The 15,480-nt window shown below is 36.9% G+C and overlaps 1 protein-coding gene across 1 annotated transcript in view; it reads right to left on the minus strand.

Annotated features, from left to right (window-relative positions):
- The window catches only part of LOC128862512 (uncharacterized), a 119,555-nt gene that overhangs the window by 20,212 nt on the left and 83,863 nt on the right, over nucleotides 1-15,480 (minus strand). The window lies entirely within an intron of this gene.

Raw genomic sequence — 15,480 nt, forward strand, 5'->3', positions numbered from 1 at the left:
CGCAATTGGTGGTGGCCAATGTTTGCACTTACATTTAACGTTTAATAAGAAAGCAAATATTTGCAACTTGCATACAACAGTATGTTGCAAGCCGAATGTGCCAACCTGATTGCTTGATTTAGCAATGTACCAAAGCATTAAATAAACTGCTACTTAATTGGCAGTAACCAGTTGACGATAGCGCCATTGCGTTCGGTGGAAGGACGGTTTTTGTTTTTTGGGGTTGCTGTACTGCTTTTTCAAAGTGAGGAACTTGGTTTTCAGACAACTATGTAAGCGTATTATAGAGGTTAAGTAACTCTATAATGATTAAAGATTTTACGTTTTTTCTTATGAATATTCAAAGCCATTTTTGCATCATTACTTTTTACCTTGAAAAATGCAAAAGATTCTGCAAAGATAGAAATACTGAGACAGCGGTGCGAATATTCAAGAAAAGGTCTCCCTGAATGCGTTAATTTAAATAAAAGCATTGCTTAGTATCGAAGAGAAGCCAATGTCTTCCAAAATGTGAATGAAACAATATATGTTATGCACTGCTGGTAGGAGATTATTAACGCATTAAGTGCCAAGAGCATTTAAATAAAATCTTCATCTGAGCCTTGGCAGGCATTTTTTTAGAAATCAGTGTAAAAGTGGTATAAATTGATTCCTGAGCGATCGCCGATCTGCCTTATTGTTTATTTTAGATTTTATAACGATTTTTATATGTCGTATATATTGCATGTACGACACGACCCTATATGATTGAATTGGAATGGTAAAACCCATAGTAGCGTTATGAAAATTGGACCACAATTTTTTAAAATATTGCTCTACTCTATTAACGCAAAGTATCATGCAGTGTGACATGAAGGCGCAGGACATGGTAATCAGTGTGTTAAGTTAAAGTAAATTTGTTAAAAGCTTGTTTTCATCACCTCATATATGATCAATACAACACTGGGATTCAATAAGTTACAGTTCAAACCGTACACCCTTTGAAATTGGAACAAATTATTTTCTTGCGTAATAATTTTTTTAACAGCGGCTGTCACAAACTATTTCTGCCGTGAAAAGATTCTCAGAAAAATGATCTGCCCTTCGAAGGCGACATAAGACTGTAGGCTCTTCCATTTGTGAAAAGACATCAAGGTACACAGCACAAATATGAAGACAAGCTCGGCCAAACATACACCAAAGAGTGTAAGTGCCAACTATTATTATTATTCGTAATCATACAATATTCTTATTCGTTGGAGTGGAAATCGTATGGGTTTTACGTTCAAAAAAGTGGTTTCAATTAGTTACACGCAACATTTTACTATTTACTACTATTATATGAACTATGGGAAAGCCGAAGAACTTGTAAGTTGTAAAAGGGATGTAAACATTTATAAGTAAGTAGGTACATACATAAACTTAAGCCACATATGTGGCACGAACATCAGATCACATAAATATTTACAATTGTCTAAATTATTACTCTACTGTAACACTTGCCTTGTTGATGCCAAGCGGATGTATGGAAATTGGGTTAGGCAACTACTGCAATGGTGGCCGCGCGAGCTAATTATTACTTTTCATGCCAAAAGTGTCTGGTTCAAGCACTAACAAAGGGTGGATGCGATTTTTTAATTTTATATTTATTTTTTTCTTGCCCCTTTCACTGAGTGCACCTTAACATCTGTCAAATTTCTGTTTGGACTTTGTCCCCTTTTCTTACCTTGCCACCTTGCTATTTTAACGTTTTATTTTCAAAATGGCATCACTCAAATCTAATCGCTTTAAATTGAAATTTGAGTTGTCAAACTACGAAATTACAGCTCATTTTAAGACGATGATGGTAAGGAATTCGTTAAGGCAGGTATGTTTTAACAGTGAAATTCGCGATCTCCAACTCGCATTTCTGTTTTAACAGAGCTTTCTCAACATAATCTATAGGTGCAATTGTGGGATCGAGAGATACCGCTACCCTGCTCTTTGCCCGCTTACATGTAGAACAGTAAAATGATTTGTTTTCATTATCGTTAGTAACCAAAGGAACTCTGTTTGGTTTTAAAATACGTCATTGGAGTCCGAATTATTCGGCTATTCTGACTGTTAGCGTTGGAAGTAATAATAAATCGTTATTTTACAAGCCTGTTTGCCAAGCCAAGAATGATAAAATACAATATTCGAATATTCTCTAAATACTCATACTCAAAAGTGATGGCGAAATCAGAAATAGCGGCGGAAAATATGTACAAAGTCAAGGATGATAGATTACAAGGTTTGGCTAACCGAAGCAAAATTTGAATGGTGAAGTAGGTAACATGAGCAATGGCCGCGTTGATTTTCTGTTCAGAGAAGAGTAGTGGCCCGCGGATTGCCAAACCTTCTGTATTCTTTCAACTGTGCTGGTAGTCGACCTTTTCTGCCATTTTCATCGTACTGCGAGCTCATTTCAAGTTATATACTTTTAGTAAGGTATTTAATGTGGCCGAAAAGTTAAGACCGGCTTGATATTATATACATATATATATATGTGGGGGCACCACAACTAGATTAAGCTTATTACATTCTTAATAATTATCCTTTAATTTGTTCATATACTTTTATTCATCTTTAATACTTTATAAATGCAACCATGAGTGACTTTTCATTTACTTTTAACTTCTCATTATTTCGCTTTGTACTGTTGAGCTAATAAACGAAATAATTTTCGGTCTCGTTCTTTTTGGATTGAGCCGTACGAGTGAACACATCGTTTTCGCTATTCACTAGCTCCCACATATATGTATATATAAATTGCACTTACACCCTTTTTGGGTGTTTGGCTGAGCTCCTCTCCTTTTTGTGACGTGCGTCTTGATGTTGTTCCACAAATGGACGGACCGACCTACAGTTTTAAGCCGACTGGGAATGACAGATATTTTTTATGAGTAGCTTTTTCATGACAGAAATTCACTCGGAGGTTTGTCATTGCCTCCCGAGGTAAGACCGCTGTTAGAAAAAAACTTTTTCTTCATTTTGATGTTTCACGGATATACGAACCAACGTACTTCGAATTCCGAATGGTAGCCACGCACCAACCCATTCGGCTACGGCGGCAGCCTTGAGATTAGTCCAACTTAAATGCAAGTCAGTTCGACTCACAATAAAAATAAGAAAGTTGCAGACATTTTCTACACAGGTTCCCTGCCTGTTTGGAGTCTGTCCGTTTTACTGTAGACGGCTGCTTTCCCAACTGAATCATAAGATCTCTTGTTTTGTCGTGCTGAAATGATCTCTAAAAATCTAGTTATTTTAAAATTATGTTAAAAATTGTCACCTTAGGTCATCTACTGAAAAAATATGAATACAAAATTGTTTCTTCATAAACTGGGGCAAAAAACCCTGCAACACTATTCTTGGACGTATTTTAAACACGACCCAGCCACGATTACTGCATGTTGAGCTAAAATATTTTGATGGACGTTGTAAAATATACCAAATTTTATCATTCACTTGGAAAAACATACCATCTTTTATTCTGCAAGGTGAGGTACCTTAATGCACTGAACAGGGTGATCTATACAGCGGCTTTTGTTTTAATAATATCTTATTTTGATAGTTTAGTGACAGCTCTTTACAACTGTAAACTTTCTCAGAAAGTCAGAAACATATCTTACATACTTTGAAAGTGCTGCTGGTAACGCCATTTTGGTGGCTACAGTCTTGATAAACAATTTTTTGTGACAGGAAAATGAAGCCGTGGACTAGGGTTATTTTTGGTTGAAGCAGGATGGTGCGCCATGCCACATAGCTCATGCCTCAATCGATATTTTGCGCGCAAAGTTCGATAAACGTGTTATTAGTCGTCTCGGCCGTGTCAATACATTACCGATTTTACGCCCCCAGACAGGTTCTGTATGAGATGCCGCGAAGAACTGATGTTATGCGAAAATTCCATTAAGGCGAATATCGAGCAAGTCATTCGTGAGATAGAGGCAGAAGTATTCCATAAGTAATGCAAAATTGACTTGCTCATTTATGTGAATTTTTAAAAAGATATCACTATATGGACCACCCTGTAAGTGCTTATGTGTGTGTTGGTCAGCTAGTACGTTTGGTTTGTGCTCAACAATATGACTTCGCCTAGAACATTTCTGCTCATCTGTCCAAATGCCACGTTGCTGCCTGCCCATCTTCGTTCTATGTACGTACATATCTCTGACTGTCGGCTTGCCTGTCTATCTGGTAAGTGTTATCAGCGTGGCAAGTGCAAATGCGGTGGGCGCATAATTCAATTATTTGTTGTTGTTGGCTTGCGTTTTTTCTGAGTGTTTGCCATGTTGCATAAAAATGAGGTTAATCAAAATCAAGACCTTCACACACGTCTGAATTTCACGTCTGCGCGCGCGCCCAAGCCAACGTGCCGCATGCAACGTGAAGGAAAAAATGCATTCACATGAGCAGAATACAAGTGGCATGCTGTTATACGTACGCTCAATGCAGGCATGCCAAGCAAATGTGCATGCAAATACTTATGCATGTATGTATGTATGTGCACATGTATGTGCATGTAAGATGGCAGGTAATCGACTAGGAGTGAAAGAGTTGATTGCGCAGGCAGTTCATTACTTGTAATATGTGCTATGGAAAAATGCAACATAACATTTTTTTAATCATACACGTTATAGTATACACCACATGCATTCTTTCTTGATCAGGTTTGAAGAAAAAAATTCATTCAATAGCTTTTTTGAATTATGAATCAATTGATATGGCCGCATGCCGCGCACAATCAATCGCGTAATTGTATTTTTGCATGTGATCTGCTAATCGACACAATTCACTCTATACAATGGCGTCACAATATTAAAAATCTTTTGCGTTACAGCAAATGCTCAAAATTTGTTCATTGTTTGCAATGAAAGATTCTTAATTCTAGAGTTCCATTCATAGACTCGGGCAACTGAGCATTTTATTAATATACTTTCCTATCTCGCCTTATATGAAAACCAACATTTTGGTTTTTAAAAAATACTATAGGCTTGAATTTAACATGACACGATCTTTTATTTTTTAATAATATAATACACTTCGGCTTGAAAATACAAAACTGATTAATATCTATAGACATTAGACTATAAATGTGATGCTATCAAATCGTTAGCCAATACAGATGATAAATAGATGCGGTGTTTGTTTTTAAGATCTTTTAAAATTTTCAGAGATTGCGCAATATTTGTTTTATTTTTGGTTCAATTCATTAATTTGTGCTTTTTGCTTAAAATATATTCCTGTGTACTGGAAGATGGAAGAAGTAATTATGATTATCAAAGGCGGAAAATCGCAAAATAATGTGTCTTTATACCGATTTGTATCACTGTAATCAATGCTATACAAACTCTTTGAACGACTGCTGCTAACTCCAATGTGGCCGATTATAGAAAAAAGTACGTAATTCCAACTCATCCGTTTGACTTTCGTAAAAATCATTCAACAATCGACCAAATTCACAGGGTTGAACGAAGAAAAACTAAGTCTGCGCTGTGGTGTTCCTTGACTTGCAATACGCGTTTGGCAAAGTTAAGCATACGGGTTTTACAAATTTATTGAAATATGTTTTCTTTTATAAAATCATCTACCTCTTTTTTGTAAATTTTTGGTTGAGAATCACTGTAAAAAGCTTTATACGAGTACAAAGAAATTTTAAAGCATTGATAGCCAGCTCCCAATTTATTACGAGATAATTTGACACCAGACCTTAGTAATTTCTCTCTCTGTGCACATGTAACCTATCTGTTGGCTTAAAATTAAAAATGTATAATCCCACAATAAATATTTGTCTTCGAAAGTTATTTTGGAGATAGCTTCTATAAACGTACGCACCCGTTTCGTTTCCACTTTTAAAGCTCAAGTGATAAAACTCTTGAATATCAACTATCAACTCAAGTGTTGCTGCGGCAATGTCACTTTCTATTCAATCTACTCTAAAACCTCAACAACTTAAACAACAGAAGATGAGGAAGCAAAACCGCAAATGCACAGGCAACACGAAAACCAATAGTGAATGAATCGTAAGAAAAAAACCACTAAGGAATCGCGCCAAATGTACTCGATAGTCCAGCAAGCTAGAAAAAGCAATCGGAAAACGTGGTTATACAAAAGAAAAAGAGAGAATATCGAACCACATCACACGAGTGGCCAAAAAAAGGGTACCGAAATGCAAATAAGCAGCGCATAAAAAAAAGGAAAAGTTTCCTAGTAGCTGCGAGAAAATCAAATAGTGCAAATAATGTTTAGTAACTGTAAGTATCGGTGAGATGTACTATGTGGGTATGTATGTAAGCGCACAAATGCATGTAAGTGAATACTCCTTGCATTTGCTTTTGCAGCTGTGCTGAGGCAACTTGAGAATCACAAATTGAATATCAAACTGAATCTTTGCGAACACGATAACATATGTACAGTCTTTCTAATAGAAACGTGGTCGCCATACCTTAGAGCCTATTGGACCAACTCGATTCAAACAAACTGCATTGTATGGGCTTATAATATCTATTACACGCAATATATTCAAATAAATATGTAGTCAGCATCTTTAACTATAATGGCTTCACATCTTCGTGTCAAACTTCGTGTTAATTTCTGCGCACGTTGTGGAGGTAATCGGCTGCAAATCAGCCGAATTTGGTTTGACCGTCCATGTTTGTTTTCCTATGAGTTTCTGCTTAATTATTGCCAAAATATTTTAAATAGGGTGGGCATGACGTGACTTTACTCTTAATTTGCTGTTTGCACTTTACATACCTTCTTGTGAAATCTAAGGTTGGCTAGTTCTTCCCAACATATTCGTAATTGACGGTAATCTTGCTTTTAATTTATTCATTAATTCAATTTAATCTACGTTAATTTGTTTAACCAAAGCTTCATTCAAATTGGCGGCAAACACAAACGGACAACTACTTTTTGGAAATAGCAGCCCCAAACTTGTACCTTAACTCTATGCTTAACAGTTCGTTGAAGTTGCCGTTTGAGAAATTTCGCCCGTGACTATTACGTTTGCCCAATTTCGTTCTGAGATTGCCTTAGTCCATGCAAGTGCATTTTCAATGTACTACAGAATTTGAGGTCTTCTGCACGTAAATATCCTCGAATTGAATTTTTGGATACATGAAGCCAAGTTTTCCTGAAACTGGTTCAGCTTCACACAAGTACAAGTACAAGTTATTTGCCACAAAAAAATCAATGATCTTCTAATCTGGCTTTGGAGCGGTATTCTTGTTTGGGCCTCATCCGGGGAAGTCTTTAACGTTTTTCACTTCGGTATGCCATTGCACCCATTTATTCATGAACGTCTTTGACTTCTTCAAACATTTTGCTGCAGACGCACGTGCTATTTTTCCACTTTTAGGGCATGTACATAGGAACACTGCTTCAAATCGTACGCGAAACACAGTTTTGTAAAAACAAAATTCTAACAAATTAACTAATTGCACAACGCGAATTGCGAAAAGGAAACGTCTATTTAGCAGCCTTTTGGTTTTTAATGGAACTCTAAGATCGAATTTTGCCGGTCACGCTTCCATTAGACAGACTGTATATGAAGGTTTGCACATACACATATGTACATCTGCAAGCATTTTCAATATACTCGGCATCCGTTGAAGCTGAACGAGCGCGCGCGCGCGTTCCTATTTACCATGCCAACCAGCAATGTCAGACACGATTTTATCGCTGCCGTGACTAGTGCAACAAAAGCAACATCGACAACGAGCCGAACTGCAATACAACTTAACGACAGCATCAACAATTTCAGCACAGATTGAGTGTTGTCGTTAAAAAAAATTAATGAAAACTGCAGTGCAAAAAAAAAAAGTTTGCTGCAGCCTCTGCTTGAACTCTAACCCCGTTAGATGCTGCACAACAGCAATCGTACGGAAATAAAAAAATAAAAAAGCAACGAAAAGAGAAAATCAAACATAAAAAAGCGGAAAGTGTTCGTTGAAGTAGAGTGGAATGGAGTGGTGTTGAGTGTCGAGTGGCGAGGCGTGGATTGAATTGAGCGTGCTGTGTGGGGAGTAAAAACATTTTAATATGCAATTCGTGCAAATTTGTGGCAAAAGTCGTACTACACTATTACTGACTACTACAAATGTGTATGGGAACATTTGGCTTCATAAAATGATTATTTTTATTTTCTTTAAGTGATAAATACCCATTTAGTGAAACCAAACGAAATTCTAGTTACAGTTCAGGTTTTTTAATACGCACTCGTACTTTATCGACTTTTCTTTGCTCTAACATTTGTAAAAAGTGAAAATTACCAAGTATTGTACAAATACTAGACCTGCGGTGGTTTCCTTATTTCAGGGTCAAATAATGATCTTAGAAATCTGCTTACTCAGCAAGGTATATATTTTATAAAAGTTATTAACCGATTTTTATAATTCCCCAGATAAAATTACCCAGATAACTAAATTGTTTTGTGGGAACTAAGATTAATAGTCGGAATCGTTTACACGTTTTTTCTTACATATAATAATGATTTCATACTTGACAAGTTTTCTCAAGAAAAAAAATTCAACTTCACTACAGCGAGATAGGGGCGCGGGGTTGTTTGTTATTTGGAAAAGAATATCAAAAATGAGCCGTGTGCAGAAAAATATAATAATGCTTTGCATCGAAGGGGTATTTCAGTCCAATAAATCAATAAAATCTTTCACTTTTGTTTTTAGATAATTTTTTTTAAAAACGAAAAAATTATGGCAATCTTTATTTTGATCTTTGCGCGCTCCATTGCATTTACAAAAATTATAAATCTTCCGATAGAGGGATTAAGTTTGCACCAACTTGTAGAATACCATGGGTTGTATGACATAGGCATACCCTTACAGACTTGTTAGGAATTTAATATATTTTTGAGGAAAGATGGCATAATGAAATCACCTGCAAAATCGCTCTACAATGGTGGCTGACTCTCAATGCTAAGCACACAGAATCTCTGCCAAGTCAAAATAAGCACAGACTTCGCACACAGATTTCAGTTATAACGGGGCGTTGCCTAATTCACAGGCACACCGAAAGAGTGTAAGAGTGCAGACACATGACTTATGCATAAGCTGTCCAAAAGAAGAATTTTTGAATAGTAAACACTGGTATTAGAAGAGATAAGGTTCCCCACGCGGCGTCACAATGGGGTAAGAGCCTGAGTGTGTCCTACAGTGGACAACCTCTCCAAATTAACCTAACCTTGGTTGTCAAAGAATCTCAATTATCGAACCAGTGTTCGACCAGTAAAGTAAAAAAAAAATCTGGATATACTCCTTCAGGGGTGTCAAATGAATCGCTACCTTGTAATCACGCGATTTCTTAAAAGCCTCTTATGTAATACGTTTTCCTCTCTTTTTTCATGATTCAAACTTTTTTGAAATATTTAGTTTGGCAGACGTAGATTGCGTAATATTTACTCCGCAGTGCTTGATAGGGATGATATAATAGTATTCTCCGAATAATCGATCCAAACTTTATCCGCTTCGATTCGTAGAATTGGTTGAATAATTTGTAAGAATCGGTCTTTGCGACTCGCATCTTTGTCTTTGGAATAATATTACTTCAAGTTCAGATGTAGTGAAAAACATATTATTTTTCCAGTACTAATTTGCACCTCGCCGTGTACAAGTTCGATCGGGTTATGCTAAAAGTATACAAATACACAAAGAAGTTCGATGTACGGATGTTACACGAATTTACGCAAAAAACCTTATAGACTGAATTTATACCTGCCGATTTAAAAAAAAATGTATCATCAAAAATTTTAACAATTCTAACAAACTTCTGGATATGCAGCTTTAAATACATAAACATATAATTAGCGCTTACACCCTTTATTGGTTGTTGAGACGTGTTTGCCGAGTTCCTACTGCTATTTGTGGTGTTCGCCTAGATGTTTTTCCACAAATGCATGGACCTACAGTTTCAAGCCGACTCCGAACGGCAGATTAAGTTTTATCAGTTTTTTCTTGGCAGAAATACATTAGAAGGTTTTCCATTTCCTGCCGAGGGTCGACTGCTACTAGAAAAACCTTTCTCCATAATTTGATGTTTCATGCGCGGAGATTCGAACCTGGGTACTTCCAAAAGGTAGTTATGCCCAAGCCTTTCGGCTACAGCCATCGTCAGCTTTATAGCCCATTCAATTTTAGTATAATAAGGTGTAAGTTTGAAGTGACACAAAAACATTCGATTTTTGAACATTTTTCTCGGCATGTGATGTTGAGAATTTTTTTCCATCTAAAATACATGTTTGGAAGTCTTTTATATGGATTTCCGACTTTCTTAAATATTTTGTGAATTTTGTATATTACAAAGTTCGGAACCTTTGATTTATAAGGTTTTTGTTATACAATGAACTATATTTTTATAAAAAATTAACGAAAAAAATTAAAAAAAAAATGTCATGAAAGGCTAATGAGTTTCTTTGATTCCATTTTTTGATTAAGATGAATGTTTCAATTGCCTGTAAAAAGTCGGGTACCAAACCTTTAGAAACTACCTCTGTGTAACATCACTTGTTAGATTTTTTGTTACGCTTAGCCCCTAATTTGTAGTAATTAAAGTTGTCTTACAAAGTAAAATATTCTAGAATATTGTGGCTTTTTACGAGAACCATTTCCAGGGCAGAAACATACCCTTATAGGCTGAAACATACCACTATTACAAACAAAATTTTCCATCATTTGACTTTTCAAGTCCGAGGCGGGCTAGCCAATCGCTAGCCTTGCACAAGCCCATTCGGCTAAGTTGACCACTGTTTTCTTTTCCCTTCTTTATACCAACGAACTGCACACATTCAGCTAAAAATTAACATTTCTTAAAATTATTTAAAAAACAATAAATTGTCATTGATTTTGTAGCAGAGAAAAGAAAAAAGTTGCTACAACATAAAAGGCGAAAAACTTTAGAAACATTTGTAAGAGCCAACAGTTAAAAAATATTTGCATTGCGGCGACTGTGGTTGACATGGACTACCAACTAGCACGGCGGCCTACTGATGGTGTAAATCACTGCAGTATCGCAAAAGTTGCCGCTTGCTCTTGGCTTCTGCAGAGGCTAGTTGCGGCAATAAAAAAAGCAGAATAATATAAATAAATTTGTGTGGTACAGCGCTAAATAGCAGAAAAAGCTTGGAAAAATCTTGTTCGTCGAGCAAGCAATCAACTATTATGAATGTACATACCCCTGTGGGAAGTTCGGCTGCACTAATGTATTTACAAGTTTCGCTGCAGTAAGCAGACGCAACAAAGTTGCATAAAATTATGTTCAGTATACAGTAGAAAAAGTTAGTGAAGTACAACTCACGGCTAAGCTTATGAGTTCTCCGAGGCCTGAGCTACTTTCGGGCCACCCGGCGCTAGATGAGCAGTCGGTTTTTTCTTTGATGAAAGTTTTTGTGTTTATATGTATATAAGAGAAATGTACAAGTGTGCATTTGCTCTCGTACATGTATGCATTTTGCTATAGAAAAAAGTACTATGCAGAAATGCAACTACAGCTACATTTGCAATTTCATGCTCCACTTCATATTCCACACATAAATTCGCATACTAACAGACAAATCGTTACAAGTAATGAACAATTTGTTGGCAAACATTGTCTTAGTGTAGGGCTTCTGTCCCTCGTAAAATAAAACATATATGTTTGTAGACACACTTCTTTTTAGCTGGTAGATATATCCATATATATTATATATATAGACTTAAATATGCAATTTGTTCAGCAGTAATCATATTGTGAAAATGAAGAAAAGGCTTGAGGTAGAGTGAAAAATACCAAAAATGTCTTATGAATGTGTATATGAAAAATTTGATAGTTTAATTTTTTTAAAGGGTTTCTTACAGTTACTGTAATTCTAAATTCCTATGTAACTGCCAAATTTCTAAATAACTGCCAAATAATAACTGCCAATAAAAATTAGCTGAATTGGAAAACTTGTGATATTCTGAATACTGACATTTGCAGTTAAGCCGTGTTTATAAGTTCCTTTCATCGCAAAGTGGGTCCGGTTAATAGATGGCGCGTCATAACTAACGGCCCTTATATATAAACATTGAGCTAACGCTCTTCTCTTCTTTTTATCGATTGACGCGGTTATAATTATTGCGATCTCGTGCTAACCGGTGCCAGTTAGATATACCAAGCGAAGGCAAGTTCTTCTTCACTTGATCTTTCCAACACAAAGGAGTCCTTCCTCTGACCGCCAGCTGGTACCGTATCGAATACTTTCAGATATCGTTTGTATCCATTCGCTTCATTATGTCTCTGTCGCCGTAAAATTCATTGCTCCTTCGCGTACAATACACGCCGTTGCCAACGTTCAAAAATTTTCCGCCGAATCTTTCTCTAAGCTTAAGTTCAGACACAACAATTTTCCCACTAAAAATAATTTGGACATTTTAGATTTAATTGTGATTATGGGCGATGTGTGAGCCAAAGGCCCATTATGAAAATTTCATTCTCAAATCGATTTTTCTTATTGCCAATTCTTATCTGTTTTTTAATAAAACATCATCACATATTTAGTAGCTGCCCGACCGAGCTTTGCCTTTGTTCAAGTTTTTCAGAAATTAAATATGAAATGAATATTCTTCAGATACATCCCGGGTTGCCAGTGGAATAAGTAGATAAATAAAATTATTTACTTTAAATAAAATTATTTACTTACGATTATGGAGATGTAAAATTTACAAAATTCTTCTACAAATCGAGCCGAATAGGGTCCATGACCTTTGACTATTATGGCTTTGACTAGTATGTCTTGTTAACTGTTGAATCCACATACTATACAGCAATCGCAATAGCGCGATACTGATTTTCGATCAACTTGCGATCGATTTTTTCTATTTATCTGTTCGGATATACTTGTATATAAACACATTTACAATATCTACCATACGTAAATTAGTAGAATAAATCGGCCTCTTACTCGTATGACCCTTACAATTGCTTAGCCATGTGAGCATGAGTACGCTGAAAAAATTTACTATTCCGAGGAGAGTCAGTGACTTCGCACGAATTTGGTCTCATAATTCACTACTTGTTTTTCCTAAGTATGCACTTATATTTGTATGTATGCATGTATTCTATCATTTTGACTCTTCACTCGGTTTAATGAAATCGAAATAGAAAGTTCAACAAAGACGTACAAACAGAAAAAAAGAAAACACTATAACCAAAGAGCATATAATTGGCTAATAACGGAAATTGCATCAATTGCCCCGTCTCCATCATCGTATTTATTGCTTAATCATTCCTTCATACATACTCGTATATTTCTACTGTTATTGATTACAAACGTGATAATCGAGTGCAATGCCCCCAGTGGCAAGCAATGCTACAGTTACTGTTAAAGTTAATTACCGCAGTGAAATAATTACTTCATTCGTGAATAAATTAAAATCAGCTCATTGAAGCTGAAAACTACATGGTTTTCAAATTGTTGTTGAGAGTTGAGATTTCAGAAATGGCTTTAATACACTGTAGAACAAAAGTCCTGGAGGAAGTTGAGGAAAGAGTGAAAAAGGCCAGTAATGCTCTGTACGCACGTAAAAGAATGCTGGACGTTACTTGGGGTGTGTCAGCCTCTCTGATATATTGGTGCTACATGATAGTAGTTAGACCTATATTGCTGTATGGGGCCTTAGTATGGTGGACTGCGACAAGAAGACTGGCATACTTAAGCCACTGGACAAGATTCAGCGACTCGCTGCTCCGTGCATAACAGGTGCGATGAAAACCACTCCAACGGCGGCGCTGAAAATGAAAAATGGTACTTATTGACCTTATGGCGGGAAATCTGGCAGTGAAATCCGCGGGGAGGTTAGTGTGTGCTGAAGTATTGACCTGTAGAACCTTCATGCATAGCTCAATAGGAAAGTGGAGCTCAGGTTGCACAGACTACATTAATTGGGAGAGAAGGTTTTGTACTACAATTGAAGAGGACAGATGGCACAAACTCATGTAGCTTGGGCATAGGACTTCTGACACCTACACAGACGGCTCTAAAACTTTAGACGGAGTGGGAGCGGGCATTTAATGCTCCAAACTAGGGATTAGGCAGCCTTTCAAGCTGCCAGACCAGAACAGTATTTTCCAAGCGGAAATTTTTTGTTGTGGGGAAAGCAGGGTTGCCCATATTCGACGGACCCGACGGATTTCGATGACTCTTTGGGCCCATTCCAATCGACGAGGCTTGTCCGCAGGCTATAATCTTTGCGTCAATTGAATCTTATACGGGAATAAATGCAAATCAATACGGATAATTTGTTGTAAAGTGGTCCGAGCAATGCCCAACTGCTGAGAACGTCGATTTTGGGATGTCCTTGGCGACGCCTTGGTCGGTTTTGATTTGGCCTCTTTGGATTAGAAAGAGCATCACCAGTCGTAAACCTTTCGTACAAACGTTTAATGGTGTTCTTAGAAGGCGCACTTTTCACATTATTTAATTTTTTATACGCACGTTGAGTTTTTACAATTGGCTTCTTTTGTTGAATATAATTTTCAACAATTTGGGAGGGCTCGCGTGGCGTGTACTGTTCTATGGTAAAAATCTGCTTGGACTGACGCTTCCAACGTGGTATGTCATTAAGCGATCTGACGTCTCTGTCAAAAGATACAGGGTTGTCAGATGGGGCCGTCGAATATTGGCAACCCTGTATGTGGACAGCCAAGCAGCAATAAAAGCAATAAGCTCATATTGTATTAAGTCCAAAAATGTTCCACCGAGCAGGGAGGCCATAGAAAGGCTAGCCGCAAACAGAAGGCTGCATATCTATTGGATACCTCGTCACAAAGGCATTAGGGGGGACGAAATAGTAGATGAGATAGCAAAAAGGGCTGTTAGATTCAAATTTGAACAAATGAACGACATACCAAAACCGCTAAATACAATATACAATGAAATGGACGACTACATGAAAAAGCAAGTGGAAGCTAGGTGGACTAATCTAACCACATGCAAAACAGCAAAATTTATGTGTAGAACTAACGAACAAATACTAACTCAGTTCGTACTTACGCTCTCGCGAAAGGACTGTAGAACTATCATAGGTATGCTAACAGGTCATAATCTATTGGCGGAAAATGCGTGCATACAACAGAGGAATTGCTAACACAGACAAATGCAGGAAATGCAGAGAGGATGTTGAGGAAACTTTAGAACACCTTCCGTGCGTTTGTCCGGCATTATTAAAAACGCGTTTAAAATGCCTGGGAGCCCCACTGTTTGAGGGTCTGGAGGACGTCTCAAAAGCGGATCTCCCAGCTCTGCTTAGATTCGCTTAAAGTGTTGACATCATCTAGGATGTCTCCTTTCAGTATTCATAGACGTTGGTCTCTCCAAATACTGATTTCTAACACTCAAAATAATTTTTTTTTATTTAGTGAAAAAACTATTCAAAAACAAAATTGATTGATGACAAATTTTGCACCACCTTGCAGCATTAAGTATTTTGTTCTACAAGGTGTATTCAA

This window comes from Anastrepha ludens, chromosome 4 (assembly GCF_028408465.1).
Source record: "Anastrepha ludens isolate Willacy chromosome 4, idAnaLude1.1, whole genome shotgun sequence".
NCBI classification, from domain to species: Eukaryota; Metazoa; Arthropoda; class Insecta; order Diptera; family Tephritidae; genus Anastrepha; species Anastrepha ludens.